The sequence below is a fragment of the Poecilia reticulata genome, chromosome 12 (assembly GCF_904066995.2).
Source record: "Poecilia reticulata chromosome 12, P_reticulata-male-v2, whole genome shotgun sequence".
Taxonomy (NCBI): domain Eukaryota; kingdom Metazoa; phylum Chordata; class Actinopteri; order Cyprinodontiformes; family Poeciliidae; genus Poecilia; species Poecilia reticulata.
Genome location: NC_088841.1, coordinates 19,799,847 through 19,815,406, shown reverse-complemented (window position 1 = coordinate 19,815,406; position 15,560 = coordinate 19,799,847). Strand labels below are relative to the sequence as shown.

At 37.6% G+C, this 15,560-nt stretch overlaps 1 protein-coding gene across 1 annotated transcript in view; it reads right to left on the bottom strand.

Moving 5' to 3' along the window:
- Window positions 1-15,560, bottom strand: part of plppr1 (phospholipid phosphatase related 1) — a 73,191-nt gene that overhangs the window by 56,051 nt on the left and 1,580 nt on the right. The window lies entirely within an intron of this gene.

Genomic DNA, 15,560 nt, shown 5'->3' with positions numbered 1-15,560 from the left:
CTGTGTCCAGCAGGTTTGTGTTGAGGTTCAATCTCACAATATCATTAATGAACAATGTAAGAGCAATGCATTCCTTCTGAAAGTTGCCTCCACGTACAGAAATGTGGCTCTGAGAGCTGCTGCTGGAGTTCCTTGCTTGCAGTTCAGATGTTGTGGAACCCGTGAATGTGTGAGTGTGAAATTTCTGCACTGATGTTGGGGCCTGTGAACTTGTCTGCTTAATTACATACATTTGCAACATTAGATTATGCATGTGCAGCTCCAAATTATAATGAATTATATGAACTGTAACTTTGTTTGCTGAAATCTCAGACAGGTTACCAACTGCAGAATTACTTTATTCTCTGATAAAACGGCCTCGCACAGGAACGAAGTCATGAAAAAATAACACGCCTGTACTGGGTGGGATTCATGCTGATCTGCTGCTATAAATAACTTAGCTCGGTAGGTTGTCTTGGCAACCAACAAACTGATATCAGGATGGGAACGCTCAGTTGCTTAAGAAAAACAAAACAAAGTTATTGCGGGGATAAGCAGTGAGAACAAAAAGCTGCAAAGGAACTTTGAAAAGCTGAAGAAAAATCTAAAATATGAGAGGAAATATAATAAGAGCCTCTTTGAAGTCTGTAGAGTGGACAGGAGAAACAGGGAGAAGATAAATAGTGACGAAATAACATGATTTAAGAGAATACTGAGGAAATGTTTGAGTGAATAAAAGGGTGAGAAAAAGTATTTATTTTTGCTTCATCGTACAGAGAATACGGTGTCCCTTTGTGGGGAAAGGCTAATACATTTAATAATGTATTAAGTGCTATATTATTATGTTACATAAACAAATTTTATGGGGGACTTTTCTAGGAAAGGAAAGTTTCACCTCATTCAGGTGTTCTAAAATTGTGAAATGGGTCATTTTATCATAGAAATGTGTTTTGTCAGTATCAGTCGGATATTTTTTCAGGAAATAACCCTGAATCTTAATCCTGACACTGAAGATGAAAAGACCCGTCTCTTCTCACTAGATAGTATCTGCGCCCTGGGCAAAGATCAATTAAACCTCCTTGACAGCAGCATTAATTCAGAAAGCAGATTTTTTTTTGTTTTTTTTATCAATACACATTACATTCAAAATAACATTTCCTTCCATTCATGGATTGTAACTGGCTTGACTGTAGACGAGGACAGTACTGTCGCTGGACAAGCCTGCGAATAATCATGAAGTGTCCCCGACAGAGGAGGACAGGAGAATTTTCAGACACACAATCACAATATATTTGAAAGACAGTCTGTATCACACAAACTACAATAAAGGAGACAAGCCTCTGCAGACCTAGACTAAGCCTCCAGCTTTCAGGCCCTCACAATGCCTGTCTGCTTTAATATGTGCAGAGAGACATTAATGCTGACATGAAGCTTTAACAGGATCACAGGGAAGAGAAGCGTGCATGGGTCACAGCTGGGAAGCCAGAGCTTCCAGAGGGCAGGATTGATGCAGGAGAAGGGGAGGCAGGGGAGAAAGAGGTGATAAAATAAGTGAGAAGGTCAAAGAGGAGCGAGCAGCGGAACCAGGAGGCAGCTGAATTATGTTTGACGTGAAATGAGGAGATACGTGCGCAGGAAGGATTGGGAGAGGGTTGACGGGGATGTGGGCTTATGGGAGAAGAGAGGCCGGGCTGTGAGAAGGATTAGTGAGGCAAGACAAAAGGCCTGGGACTCAGAGTGAGGTGGAGCTGCTCGTTTCCATCAGCCAAGAATCATCACACCCTTTCAGCTTTTTACTTCTTCGTTTTGCACTGGTCTGCTGGATCTTCAAAAAGCGTAACTTGAAAAACTCCTCATTGTGTTTATTTATTTACCCTCGTAGGGTGAGCTCATTTCTGTTTGCCATTCTCATTCGAAGCAGAACATTTTCACAACCTCATCTTTCACAACCAACAATCGTTGGGCTCTGGTATTTTTGACTGCTTCTGCTTCAAGATTTTAACTCAGGTACTCAGCACAGCATGAGGATGTGAGTTTTTCTCAGTGGACTCTGCCCTCGTTTGACCTCAATGCAAAATGCATTTCGCTGCCAGAGGCACTTTAACCTTATATCTCTCTTGATAAGGAAAAAAAGTGAGTTGTACATCCATTCTGTGTATAAAGATATGTCCAAACAGGAGCTGGTCAAACACAAAAACACAATAGTCTCTTGGGTTTCTACATGCAATGCGCATATTGCACACAGCTCTATATGTATGCTAGACATTAACTTTTACAAGATCATGTCTTATTTGGATAGAGTTCCATGACAGCAGAGCCTGGACGTACAGATGAAAAAGAGAGGAAAGATGAAAACAGACATATATCACCAGAGTTATTGTCATTGTAATATTTACCAAATCTTATCGCCACTGGGGCAAGTCAATGCATTTAGGCACCTAGACTGGGTGAAGACAACTTATTAAAGTCCAAACTGACCATCTGAATGTGTAAGAAGGGATGCAACCTCTCCGTCGCTATAGGACCCACATTTGGGTCCTCGGCGCTTGCCGCAACAAGATCAATTAAAAACACATGCTATACATTTATCAATATAGGCATATTGCATATCCACGTAAAGGGAAAAAGCTCTTCTAAATGATAGGATCGATATTTTCTTCCTCAACAACACCCAGAATGAACACTAAGCAGATTGATAAAAAGAAACGCAATTAGACGCTAACGAGGCTAACGAGGCACACCCGGTAAAAAACGCAATAGTAAAAGAGCAAGGAGGCCCGATGTACAAAAACTATTAATCAGAGTAAAGCCGAAGCTCTGCGGTTTTTAACAATACTAGAGTCACCACGCTACGTGCAAAACTCAATGAACCAGCAGCTAAAGAAGAAAAACAGAAATAGCTCATTTCACGAAGGTAAAATCAAAAATCCAGTCCTACATTTGCCGTTTCGTGGTCATAATCCATATTAGAGTAAATATTTCCACTTGGTCCGATAATCCATTTTCCCTGAGTACATCTCACATGGTTTTTGGTTCGGCACAGAGGCATTTCCGTGTTTTACGTGCATTCACATTATGCGGGGTCAAAATTGGTCAATTTATGTCACATGCCTTTTTTTCGCTGTAATTGGTGAATGACTTTAGTTTCCGTATTAATGTCAACGCCCTCAGATTCTATTGGCTCTGACGGTTCGAACGACATGTCAATCGTCAAAATTGACCAATGGGTTCCCGAGAAACTGCCCCGCGTAGTTTTGAAAAAATGAATGGGGAATTGGGAGGTTTTACACACAGAGCGCAGAGCGCAGTTATTGTAATGTAATTATGAGATATATTAGTTTTTCCTTTGATCATATCATTTTGACAACTTAGTTTTCATTGCTATTTGCATTTTCATTGTTGTATAATTCTATTTGAAGTGTTATTGTGAGTTAATCTGTTCCATTTTCAGTCTATTATAAATTGTCTATTTTTTTCTCTTTTTATGAATGAATGCAATGTGGATTTTTCAAAAGAACCCCCAAAAACAATTATTAGATGTAATTACTTATTTATGATAAATAATAATTTATTATATGAAAAGAATAAATGATTAAAACAGACCCTACAGAAATAAAAACTAAGAAAGTTCAAATGGCACAAATTGTGCCAAAATGGCTCATTTGGAAGGTCCGCCTAGATTTTTATCTAGTAGCACCTCTCTAAAACTCATATGATTGACTTTTTTTTCATGAAACTTGGCACAGTAAAAGGTCAGATTGTGTACTGTTGTTGCTACTTTTTTTGGCTTTCACTGCATGTTTTGAAAGGAGCATTCATAGATTGAAGTGGTTTTTTTAGGCGGAAATTGATTTTTTTCTTAATTTCTGCTGTTTATCATATTAATACACTTTCCTCAGTAACAGGCAGGGTGGTTTTTAGAGCTGTAACATGTTCCCTAGGGTCTTGCCTTTGTTTTGATACCAAAACAATTAAAATAAACTCTGTAGTTCTTGAGATACATTCAATTCATTTTGGGCATGTTATTTTCAGCCATATTGCTCAAAAGGAGGCCTTGAGTCGGAGAGGAAGCTTATCACTGGCATCATTGTTGAGTACAGATGGGCTGGTCTGAGTAATTCAGATGAGTCACCAAGTTTTTTATGCACAATCATCCCTCAGTTTACAGAGGATGATCTGAGGAAGAAATTTGTCCAGTGAGCGGTTGTTGCAGGGATGAAAGTTTCTTGTTGTCAGAGCTCAAAGGAGCTATGTGAGATGCCACTTCTGTAAGCTAAGAACAGGAAACTGAGGCTACGATTCAGCTAAGCTCACCTAACGCCTACCTGGAAACATAAAATGAACAGTAATTTTCTTAATAATAAATAAATTCTTCTGCTTTCAACATTTAAAATGGCAGAATTCAGTAAATTAAACATGGGTGTGCAACTTTTATTAAAAATCTATGCAATTTTTTCATATTTGTTAAAATTATCAATATATCTGCATAGTAAATAAAAATCAGGAAGAGGGTTTTAGCACTGTCAATGGCCCTTTATTTTATTGTTTAACGTCTGTTTTTCTGACATTTCTCTTGAGTGGTCAAAATCTTACTGATTTTTTACCTAACTGGCAACACACCTGCACTTCATTGGACTTTACCATGAGAAAAGATCAAACCAAACAGCAAAATCTAACTTAATTATTAATCTAATTTACAAACTCATCTACATAACTAAACTACAAAAATATAAGTGCAAAATAAAACATTTAATATAGGGCAGCTCAAAGGGTTACTTTAAGGAAAACGAACAATACAAATAAGAAAATCCTCCATTTGGTTGTGCCCGCTGATGCAATCAGTGACATCACACACAGGAAATGCTGGGCAGGCCCCTCCCATGCATTCACCTGTATGGGCTGTGGCACCTAAATGGTCAAAGAATAGTGAGTATAAACAAACAAATAATTTACCAAAAATGTACCGGGTAAGAAAAGACATATTTATATTTATCTAATAGTACTAGCTTTTATATTATATTTATCTAATACTAGCTTTTAAAGAAAAAATAAAATGCATGAATGTAAACCGCAACGTAATGTTACCACAAACAAACCCTGGATACTGAGTGAAGCAAAGTTATGACAGCAACTTGATTAGATGAAAAAAAAAATTTCAACTTGTTTAAAGCATGTTGAAAGTTAAAAAAAAAAAAAGCTGCTCTTTTAGGGTGTTTCTTGTTTGAATTCATCAGTCTATTAAAAGTGATCACAGGAAACGTTAGAGCTGCTTGTGAAACAAAATTATTAACATACACCATGCATTCAACTTTGTTTTGTGTGAGACTGGAAAACTATATGTGCTGAGTCACTATGTCTTATCATGTGCAAAAGAAAGATATGGCCTTGTCATGATTATGCTTTTCAGTAGCATAGCGATGTGATAATCAGATTTTTTTTTAAATGTCTCTTGTGCAGTGAATTGCTTATAGATGATGTATGCTCACTGCAATGATGTCAATAAGTGTTTTTTTTTTTGTTTTTTTTTCAAAGATGCTGCTCTAAACTGCATGTCTGAACTGTGCAGAGGGTCACATTTCTCGAGGTGAATTGTTTGCACTGAATGGGAACAGATGTTCATGAGATGAACAAACAGGGTTATGATGTCAGCAGAGGGTGGGCCAAAAACGATCCCTGTGGCAACACTAATTAAGCTGTGCACTTTTAAAGATAAAAATACACACACAGATGCACAGCTTTTGAGAACTGGCTGAACATGAATAATTTATTCACATTTATATAAGAAACCTAAATCTGCAGCAGCATTGTATCCTAATAAAATGAGATCGCACACAGTTTAAGCTTCTTGGGGCCAAGTAACTGTAATTTTAATCTCGGCTGAAAACCGAGAGGCTGACCCAGAAAATGTCTCATTCAAACCGCAGAAGATATGAAGCGCTGCAAAAAAGTATTTGCTGCTTTAAGTATTTCTCCTGTTGTTGCTTTTTTTTTTTTTGTCACATTTGTTTCAGGTTGTGAATCTAATTTTAACAAATAGCCAGAGTAAATGCAAAAAGCAATTTGAAAATGTTGAGTTTAATTATTGAGGGGAAAAGGTATCAAGAGCAAAAGTGTATTCCCAGATGATTGTGCTATTGTTTGCAGGACAACTGCTAATGAGTCTTTGAGGTGAACTCTTTTTTTGCAGAACTGCTTTATTTTGGCCACATTGAGGAGTTTTTAGTCAGGCAAGCCTCGGAGCAACTGATAAAACTGCCTTTTTCAGTTGTGGCAGGTTGGTTTAGATCGTCTTTTTTTCTTCCTTCAATAAATGAAATAACCATTTCTAAACTGCTTCTAGTATTTACTCTGAATGTCTTTGCATATTATGAAGTGTGGCAAAAAGGCAAAAACAGAAAATATCTGTCAAAGCAGGAAGGATGCATTTATGTATCTCTTTAGCTCTTCATAACTGTTGAAATAAAATAAATGAATACAAAAAACACACAAACCATCACATCTTCCAGTGCCCTTTCATACAGCCTTAGGCTGGACTTTCAGATACCCTGAACATTCTGCTCTAACGCCAGAGGAAAATACAAACTCGTATCTACATTCATTCAGTACAGACCCAAAAAGTAAGCTGGACTACCTATTTATGTGATTAAATCATATGTGTTAGATAAAAGATGCAGCATTCTGTTCTATTCAGTTCCGAGTCCTGAAAGCCCACGATATGACTCAACTCAAACAAACATGCACAGACTAGGAGAAGGAAAGAAAAAGCATTAGTAATGGAGTCTGCCCAAGGCAGTGAGGGGTTCAGCATAATATTATAATGTTATTTTATTCGAGCATCTAAATGTAATATATTTTAAAGAAGTTTTTCCTACACTTTGAAAGAGAAAAACATCCACACCAAAAAGGTAACTTATTGCAGAGTGGGACGTATATATCCTTCTTACGTGGTTGAATAATCCAGACTCATATCTGCAGCAAATAAACAATAGAATGCACAATCATTGCTCTATCCTAACTAATTAAAATCTTTCCTTCCAATGCTTTCCTCGCGTTTTGTCACTTCTCGGAGACGTGCGGGTCAGTGAGCACAGTGCAAGCTCAAATGAGACGCACATCCAACGGCCACACATCAAATGCTGCAAAGATTTACGTGTCAGTGTGGAGGACACAGAGCCTTTAAAATAAAGGTCACGGTCTTGAGCCGGTTGTCGTAAAGTCACAAAATTGACATGAACATAAAGTTTGACTGCAGCAGTTAATTATTGTTGCCATGTTATTTAGAGAAGCTTCTGCCTTTGCACATATTATCAGGGAGATATTTGCATGACCTGAATATTTGCGTGTTGAAAGAGCCCAACCGTGGTGTGAAATCACGATTCTGTTGTTGCCAGTGTTCTGACTCAATCTGCTGCAAGAACTCAGAAACAATCACATTAGTGGGAAATAATTCCTCTTGATATAAAGGATGACTTCTTGCTGTTTTTCACTTCTGAAGCTGGATTTAAGAAACTACTAAAATATTGTTATAAAACATGGCTGTTTAAAACAATTTTTCTTACTGACTCTACCACTCTACCAGTTTTTTGTTTATTTCCAGTAACAAATTGTGATTAGGATGGCAGCGTATTTTTCTACCTCCAAACAGCTCTTTGCTCAGGTCTATGTTCACATGCGAGCCGCCTTTTATTAATATGACCACACTTAATAACTTTATGTGCTTGAATCTATGTGCTTCGTGAAGTTACCATTTCATTTTACTTATTTGGTATAATTGTGAAAATGCGCAAACACTTTTGCAGTGTCTTGCAAAAGTATTCACACTCATGAGCTACACAACGGAATAATGCTCTGAAAAGTACTGAGCTGTTTCTCATTTTGTCATGTTACAACAACAAACTTCAGTGTATTTTATGGGATTTCATATAATGGACACAAACTTATACATCATTGTGAAGCGGAAGAAAAATGGTTCTTTGTTTTCAAAAACTTTTTTGCAAATAAAAATCAGGCAAATTTGCGACTTTGTTTTTAGACCCGATCGACTCCCTCATCATGTGTCTCAATATTGTCTAGAATCACCTTTAATTGCTGTGAGTCTCTTAGGCCTATTTCTTTGGAATGTAGACTGTAGGAAGGTAGTTTAAGTACAATCCAATCGGATAGCCACATTAGTTTTCAAATCTGGCCACAAATTCTCTGTTAGATTTAGGTCTGTGCTTTGACTGGACCATCCCTACACCTAGATTTACTTTGAAGTAAATTATTCTATTGAAACACTACCTGTATGTTTAAATTAATGCTGCTATTGTCTAAAATCTTGTGGATCTTCTTCCCCGATTCTGCACTTCCGTTTCAGTTATCTAATAGTGTCAGCCCAGATACCCTGATGCTGATCTATTTTAAGCATCAGCTCTTGTTTTCTATATTAAATTTTTTATTAATGCAAAATATGTTTGTCTTTGTATTCCCTTTGAAGATGAACTGCATAACAGAACGAGACATGCAAATGCTTTCTCCAGCGACGAACACATCAAAGAGGTGCTTGATTCAGCATGATGTCACATGACTATAAACACATGTGCAATGGGAGAACAACATGGATTAGTGTGACTGTGCAAGAAATGTGATGAGCATTTTTCCTTATCATTCTGATGGAATGAGCAAAAGCATCTCTGTTTGGTTAAATACAATGGCATGGTTTGACATAAGGTTAGATATCCAGCATTTGATCTGACAGCCTATTAAAAATAAATATGAAGTAAAAGAAAGCTTACTAGCTGAGATTGTGGTGAGGGTAGGTGGAAGGAGCAACTTAAATTAGAAAGATAGAAACTTTAAAAGAAAAGATAAAAGCTAAAGAATCTTAATCTGAAAAATATGATTCTATGCCACAAATATTTTTCAGTCAAACAGCTATGTAATTAATCCAGCATGAAACAGGATCTGTGAGGGAACAAAGCGGACATCAACTTTGTTGAAGTTCTGCAGTGGGAAGTTAGTCATTTGAGGCCTTTAAAAAAAACGCAGCATTTTCTTGAGGCTCTCTTGGAACTTTCAGTGCAGCCACTCTTCATGATTTTGTTAAAAACAGTCAGGATGGTTAACGTCTGCACTGTTTATTGATAACTGCTTAAATAAAGTTGTAACATCAAGTATCTGATAGAATCGCTGACTTTTCCGTTTTCATTCACGTTCATGTTTCTTCGGGGTTCCTGAGATCTTGCCGAATTTGTTCATAATTAACTTTTTCGTCTTTAATGAATGGAATCATTTAAAAACTGACTTTTTAATTTAGTCAGGTTATTAAAATTTGTTTGATCATCTGTAATAAGCTGTGTAGGGGAGAAATAAATTTTCCCAGCACTATAGTTGTGTTACGTAGTTGTGGCAAAGGACTGGGGAGGATTGCACATTACGACAACCCGCTTGTATTATTAGCCGTTACCGCAGTATTAGCATGTTGATAGATGTAATAGTTGGATGCTCACTGTGGTCAGATCCATGGGTGTTTTACAAGTGCCTTGTCCTCATGAGAATGTGTTGTGTACATGTGCAGGCATGCAGTGGCTCACCGCTCTCCATTTTAATGGCAATTCCAACAGAGCCTTTCCCATCCCCCTGTCGTCATGGTAACGAAGCCGGTAAGCGGACACGTTTGTCTCGGGGGCCCTGGCCTTCATTTTGAGTGCCACAGTTTTACACACACACACACACACACACACACGCACACACACACACACACACACACACACACACACACACACACACACATATCTACTACACTAACCTGTAAAAGCATGCTGTTATGAATACATTAAACCCACAAAACCAACATTTGTTTTGTGCGTTTACTGTATACACACAATGTCGCTGTACTGTCTGCACTTAAATGCCTCCTCCTCACCATCTGAGCGGAGAGGTCTCCACTCAATTTTCTTTCTCCTCCTCCGAGCTACTGGATTTCCTAGAGCTTGAAGGGCTTTCCCAGCCTTGTTGAACATATTTTTTTGGGGGGGCAAACAAAAAACAAAACATCTTGATTATGAGTGATTATGAGGCGGCTGCTGTTTCTTTGTCATCTGTCTTCCTGTCTGACATCAGTGGAGTGAAGCTGACATTTTTTGAGAACTTTGACCTTAATTATTCTGCTTATAGGTGAAAAATATAGTCAGCCCAAGTCGGCCTCAGGTCATTTAACAGCACTTTCCTTCGAGGTGAGCGCTGAATGACTGCTGAGTGTCTGAGGACAGCACAGCAGGCCATTTTTATTGTAGGCCTGTGCATTTTTACTGCATTTTTTCCTCTTTTGATAAATCCCCCACCACCCCCCGACCCCCCGATGGGGCATAAAGTCATGTGATATTTGCTTTTTCCCATTTAAATGTCGTTTGATCTCCAACATCTGAATGGAGGCTAGACTTCAGAGGTAAACTCAAACTCCAGTTCTCTTCAGCCAGCGTCCTGCAACTTTTAGTTGAATTTCCTCATTGGTTTAATGTTTATAATAACCTAATTATTTGACATAGCTGTTACAGAAGCAAATATTAGAGCTGTTCCTCAACCTTCAAGGATTGGAGTTTGAGACGCCTGCTCTACTTCACTGATTTCTTACAGAAAAGAGGCAAATTAAGGACTTTGTGTTTTAACTTGCAAAGGGACAGGTAACAAACATCAAACAAATATTGGTCGGAGCACATGCAAATATTTACACTTTTATGTAGAATTCATAATCAAATTCTTGCTTTGAAATTTTAACTGATTTTTTTTACGCTTTTGTTCTGGGGAAAAACATTGATTTAAATACATTTAAATGATGACCCTTTGTAAACGGTAAATAATCTGCACATTTCTCATAGAATAACTGTATATAAATAGTATTTGCGCTTTCCAGAAATATTAAGCAACTCCATACATATAAACTGAGCTGATATATTTACATGTTATAAATTATCATAACAAACTTTAAACTCTGAGATATCTCTAAGCTTCATCTCATATTGATGTCATTGTGAGTACTATGATGGAAATAACTCTGACTTGTTTGTGCACCTGCACTGAAAGAGAAACCAAGCTCTTTTGTTGAATATTTTATTTCTCTTAATCACTTATATTCCCAGGTAGGATGTCAGCCTCCTTCAATGTTACTCGGTTCCCGACCAGGATGTTCATGAATTGTTCATCATCACTGTGGTAAACAAATTTATTTCCACAGCTGAAGTGGGTCATACAGTTGTATTTCTTTTTATCATTTTGTTGGCCTCATGAAAATTTTATTGTTGTGCTGTTTTCTTCCTGTTGACGTCAAACACTGGTATTAAACTGAAACAGTATATATATATATATATATATATATATATATATATATATATATATATATATATATGTTCAACATTTGCACAATTAAATATTCAGCATTACTAATGAAATAAAAATGTTTTTGAAGTGATCCATTTTTATAAACCTCTGTACTGTAGTTTACTGTTATGTTTGCCTTTATCTGCCATAAAATATAATTTACTGTATAAAGTAACATGTGAATACCCGATATTGTTAAAGGATATATTTATTTTTCTTAGATATTTTTTTTCTTCTTGAAAGCATAAAAGTTCACTTGCTAATTGATTTAGTTTTAAATTTTGAAAAGCAGCGACCTCTACTGGATTTCTGCTGTCATTGAAAGTTTAAGTAATTTTGTCTGCAATTAAACAAGGATTTATGACTATATTGCAACAAGATGTAGGTAATAAATTTTTTTATTTATATATATATATATTTAACACAGCAACAACATATGTAGAACAGACAGATTAGACAAATTGACAAGACAAATATTAATGTAGCGCATTTTTCAACCTTGCTTAGATTTTGAAAATAAATTGACAGTACATTTAATGCTAAAACATCCCCACACCTTCGTACACGGCCTCCTGTGGCTCTCCAGTCACAGTGCTCCAGTAAGCATTTCAGTTCAACGTAATTTACATCCCAAAGGTGTCATGGCTCAGCACCTAGACGCTACATACGTGCTGCTGATCATTTCACCGCTCATATTAATAACTACATGACGCAACAGCATCTCCATGTTGACGCCGCAGTGTTGGATCTCTTAGTGATGGCGTTTTATGCCCACAAGATGGCAGGAGTCGGTTGAATTTACGCGTCCCATTTGCAACCATCCACTCTGTGCTACACTGTCATCACCTTCTAAAGCAGGATTATTCTAACTTTACTGCACTGCTTCTAATAGTAAGTGTCCAGAAAGGGGATATCAGTTCATTCAGCTGGTATATTTGACACCTCATTCATCATTTCTGTCAGAGAGGTTTCTCTGCCAGGTTTGTCACCCGTCTTTCTGCCAGATAGTTGTCATGTCTCTTTATGTGAGCTCTGAGTAAGCTTCTCTACTGTCAGGGAAGTGTTAGTGCAGAGAAAAAGCAGAACCCATAACATATCTTGAACAAACAAAGACGGTGAACTTGGCTTAAAGCGCAAATATTCTTGAGATTTTCTAAATATGCTTCTAATCAAATTTGTTTTAACATTTCTACCTTTGGTGCAGATTCCTGAGGCATCTCAAATAAGCTGGTGGCATCCAGAGAGATCTCCTTACTAGTTCAAATAAATGATCAATCTTAGGCACGTCTTGCATTTCCAAAGTTTTATTCTTTGCTCAAGCAATTTCTGAACCTCTCTGCAGCTAATGATTGATTGTAATTGGGAGCCAAACAAAAAAGCGGAAAAAAACTCCCAGGAAATAGAAGAATGCGAGTTATTGATACCCCAAATCAAACTTAATTGAAATATTTTATTCACACTTCTTTTTTTTCTCTCACAATTTTAAGATTTAAATACCAAAGTTCACAAACTTTGCTTTGAAGATTTTATATTTATTACAGGATACTCCAACTTAAAAATTCGGAGGTTTTAATACATTGCTGGACTAAGGTAGACCTGATACCAATGAGAGATGTTTAGTGGTAATTTGTGGATCCTGCAGACGAAGCTCTTCAAGCTGGTCAGAGTAAATATTTTGCACTCATCTAAGCAAAGGACATGACTCCAGTTAAAGCTGCAGCAGCTTTTGGATTTCTAAGAGTTTCCACATGAGGTTATATTTAAACCCCAAAGAAACAGGAGGTAGTGAATTAAATGTTCCTTGACACTGAACTTAAAAAGAACTGTAGAGATGTGAAAATAGCTTCACATTTATTTTATGGGTATCGTTTGATTCTGTTAAAAACATTTCAGTGAGGGATTTTTCCCCCTCTCTGAACAAATCTTAAAATACAGTCATGTGGGGAAACTCAAATTGCTGTTTAAAGTTGAACCAACTACACAAAGTCAGTCATGGATTAAAACAATATGTAGCATAACTGGAGTTTATTATTATTATAAGGAAAACATAATTAAATGAGTCAGTAACAATACTAATTTCCTTTTTGATCTCAAAGAAAAAATTGCCCAACTCTCCCACATGCTGGCGGGTTTGTGTGTGGATTTCTTACAATAACGTTATATTAAATTACAGCTCACAAAGGGTTTGTAATGCACTTCAAATGACTAATCGGCTTCTGGCGGTCTTGTAACACTCAACCTGCAGAGTCAGAACGAGTGTGTGTGTGCGTGTGTGTGTGACGGAATATGTGAAGGGGTGCCTGTGTGATGCCCATTTAAGGTCACTACCAAAACTTGTGGAGCAGCCTCTGAATAACCGGCATACCAGGCAACATGATAACCAGCTCAACTCGGACTGTCAAGAAAGGAAACGGAGATAGACAAGAGGCCACACGCAGGGGGGAGACATGTTGAGGAGAGCTTGTTAAAAGTGTAAACATAAATGTGAGACAGTGAGGAATGTGAAACATCTTGGGACTTTTATGAGAAGTGGCCTCTGCCATGTGACTCGAGATGAGACAACGGGAAAGAGCAACTGTTGCAGAAAGCATCAATGAAGACAAGAAGCTAAACTGATAGATGATGTGTGTGTGTGTGTGTTTTAAAAAAAAGAAAAAAAAGTAGGTTCTGGAAGTCATAATAAAAAGGAAAAATGAAAACTTACAGATGGTCGTCGCCTTTCCCTCTACCCTTCAATCAGTGCAGCTAAGCACTCCGGCAGCAGGTTACAGACCCCATAAAAACACTGCTGAGCTTCTTGTTTGGACAACTATCTGGAGCCAGATCCCAAAGACTAAACAGCTTTCAGCAGGTCTCACTTTCAGTAGCGACTGGAGTCTTGCTGGAATTTATTAAAGAAAATAGATAACATGCCTGAAGCCTTTAGCTTCATGAGCTGCAGGCTTTTGTTTTTACTATAACCTCATTTTAAAAGACATTATAACAAATCTTGTTTGTTTACAGAAAGCTTGGACTCCCATCAAAACAACATTCCGAGGTTAGAAATAATGACAAGAGATAATATAACCATGATTTTATCCACATTTTCTCTGAGCCCCCATGAAAGTCACTGCTAACTGCTCAAACCATAATTATATTTGGATACATCCAAGATTTTTATTTAAAGTTCTTGTTTTTTGTGGTCCTTCTTAAATAGGAATGGTGGAAACTAGCAGTGATTAGCCTCATGCACATCAGATTTAGAGAGTATGCAGTCTTCTCTTAGAGTATCCAAATAACATCAGTTTGCTGCAAATTTAGAAGAAAAAAAAATCTCTACTACTCTCTACTCTCAACTTTGTGTTCTTGGTACTTTACCCAGCTTATCGCTGCTGCATATCTGTCCACCCAATGACAGTACTGTAATGGGAATGATATTTGACATTTCACTCCTCATTTGGGAGGTTTCTGCACCTCCACCTTAACTGTGGAGGAAGTTATTTGAATCAAAATCAGCTTTATTTGCCAAGTCTGTGTACAAAAACAATTTGACTTTGGTTAAGCTCTCAGTAAACACATTTATAAATATATACTTTTTCTGCGGTGGCTTCAAATAGCATCTGTAGAGCTAACTTTAAGGCCAGAGTCTAAACTGATTGTATCCAGGATGTGTGGGGTCTGCTGAGATTGTAGCTGCTCTTTTCCAGACCCAAGTTCTGGGTGGAGGGACAGCCAGCCGTGACCCCTATGTGCAATTTGGAGATGTGAGCACTTTTGCCCCATTTAAGAGCTCTGTTCTAGAGGGACCCTTGCATATTTGCCCAGTATTCATAATAAAGAGATCTTTTATAGCTTCTTGCTGAGATCCTTATTGCAGCCAGATGAGTGACAGGGATCCTACGAAACAGCTGCCATGGTGACAGAGGTTACCATAAATTTGGGTACTTAGACCAGCGTCGTACTGGTGGGATGAGGTTGTGACCTTAGTAAGAGGCCAAAGGGGTCAAGCCTGCTTGATATTCTCTGATAACAAAGTTATCAAAAGAGCTAAACCTTCAAAAACGGGAACTGGATCCCCTAGTTGTGGGACTTGTTTTTGCTTCTTAATGACTTTTATGTACTGATCACCTTCAGTTCATCGTCTCTGGCCCAGATATTTCCAAACTATAATCTGGGTTTTTGAAGCTTTTGCAGTTTTTTTTTTTCCCTTCTGGAGACACTTACAGGATAATGACGCTCTTTTATCT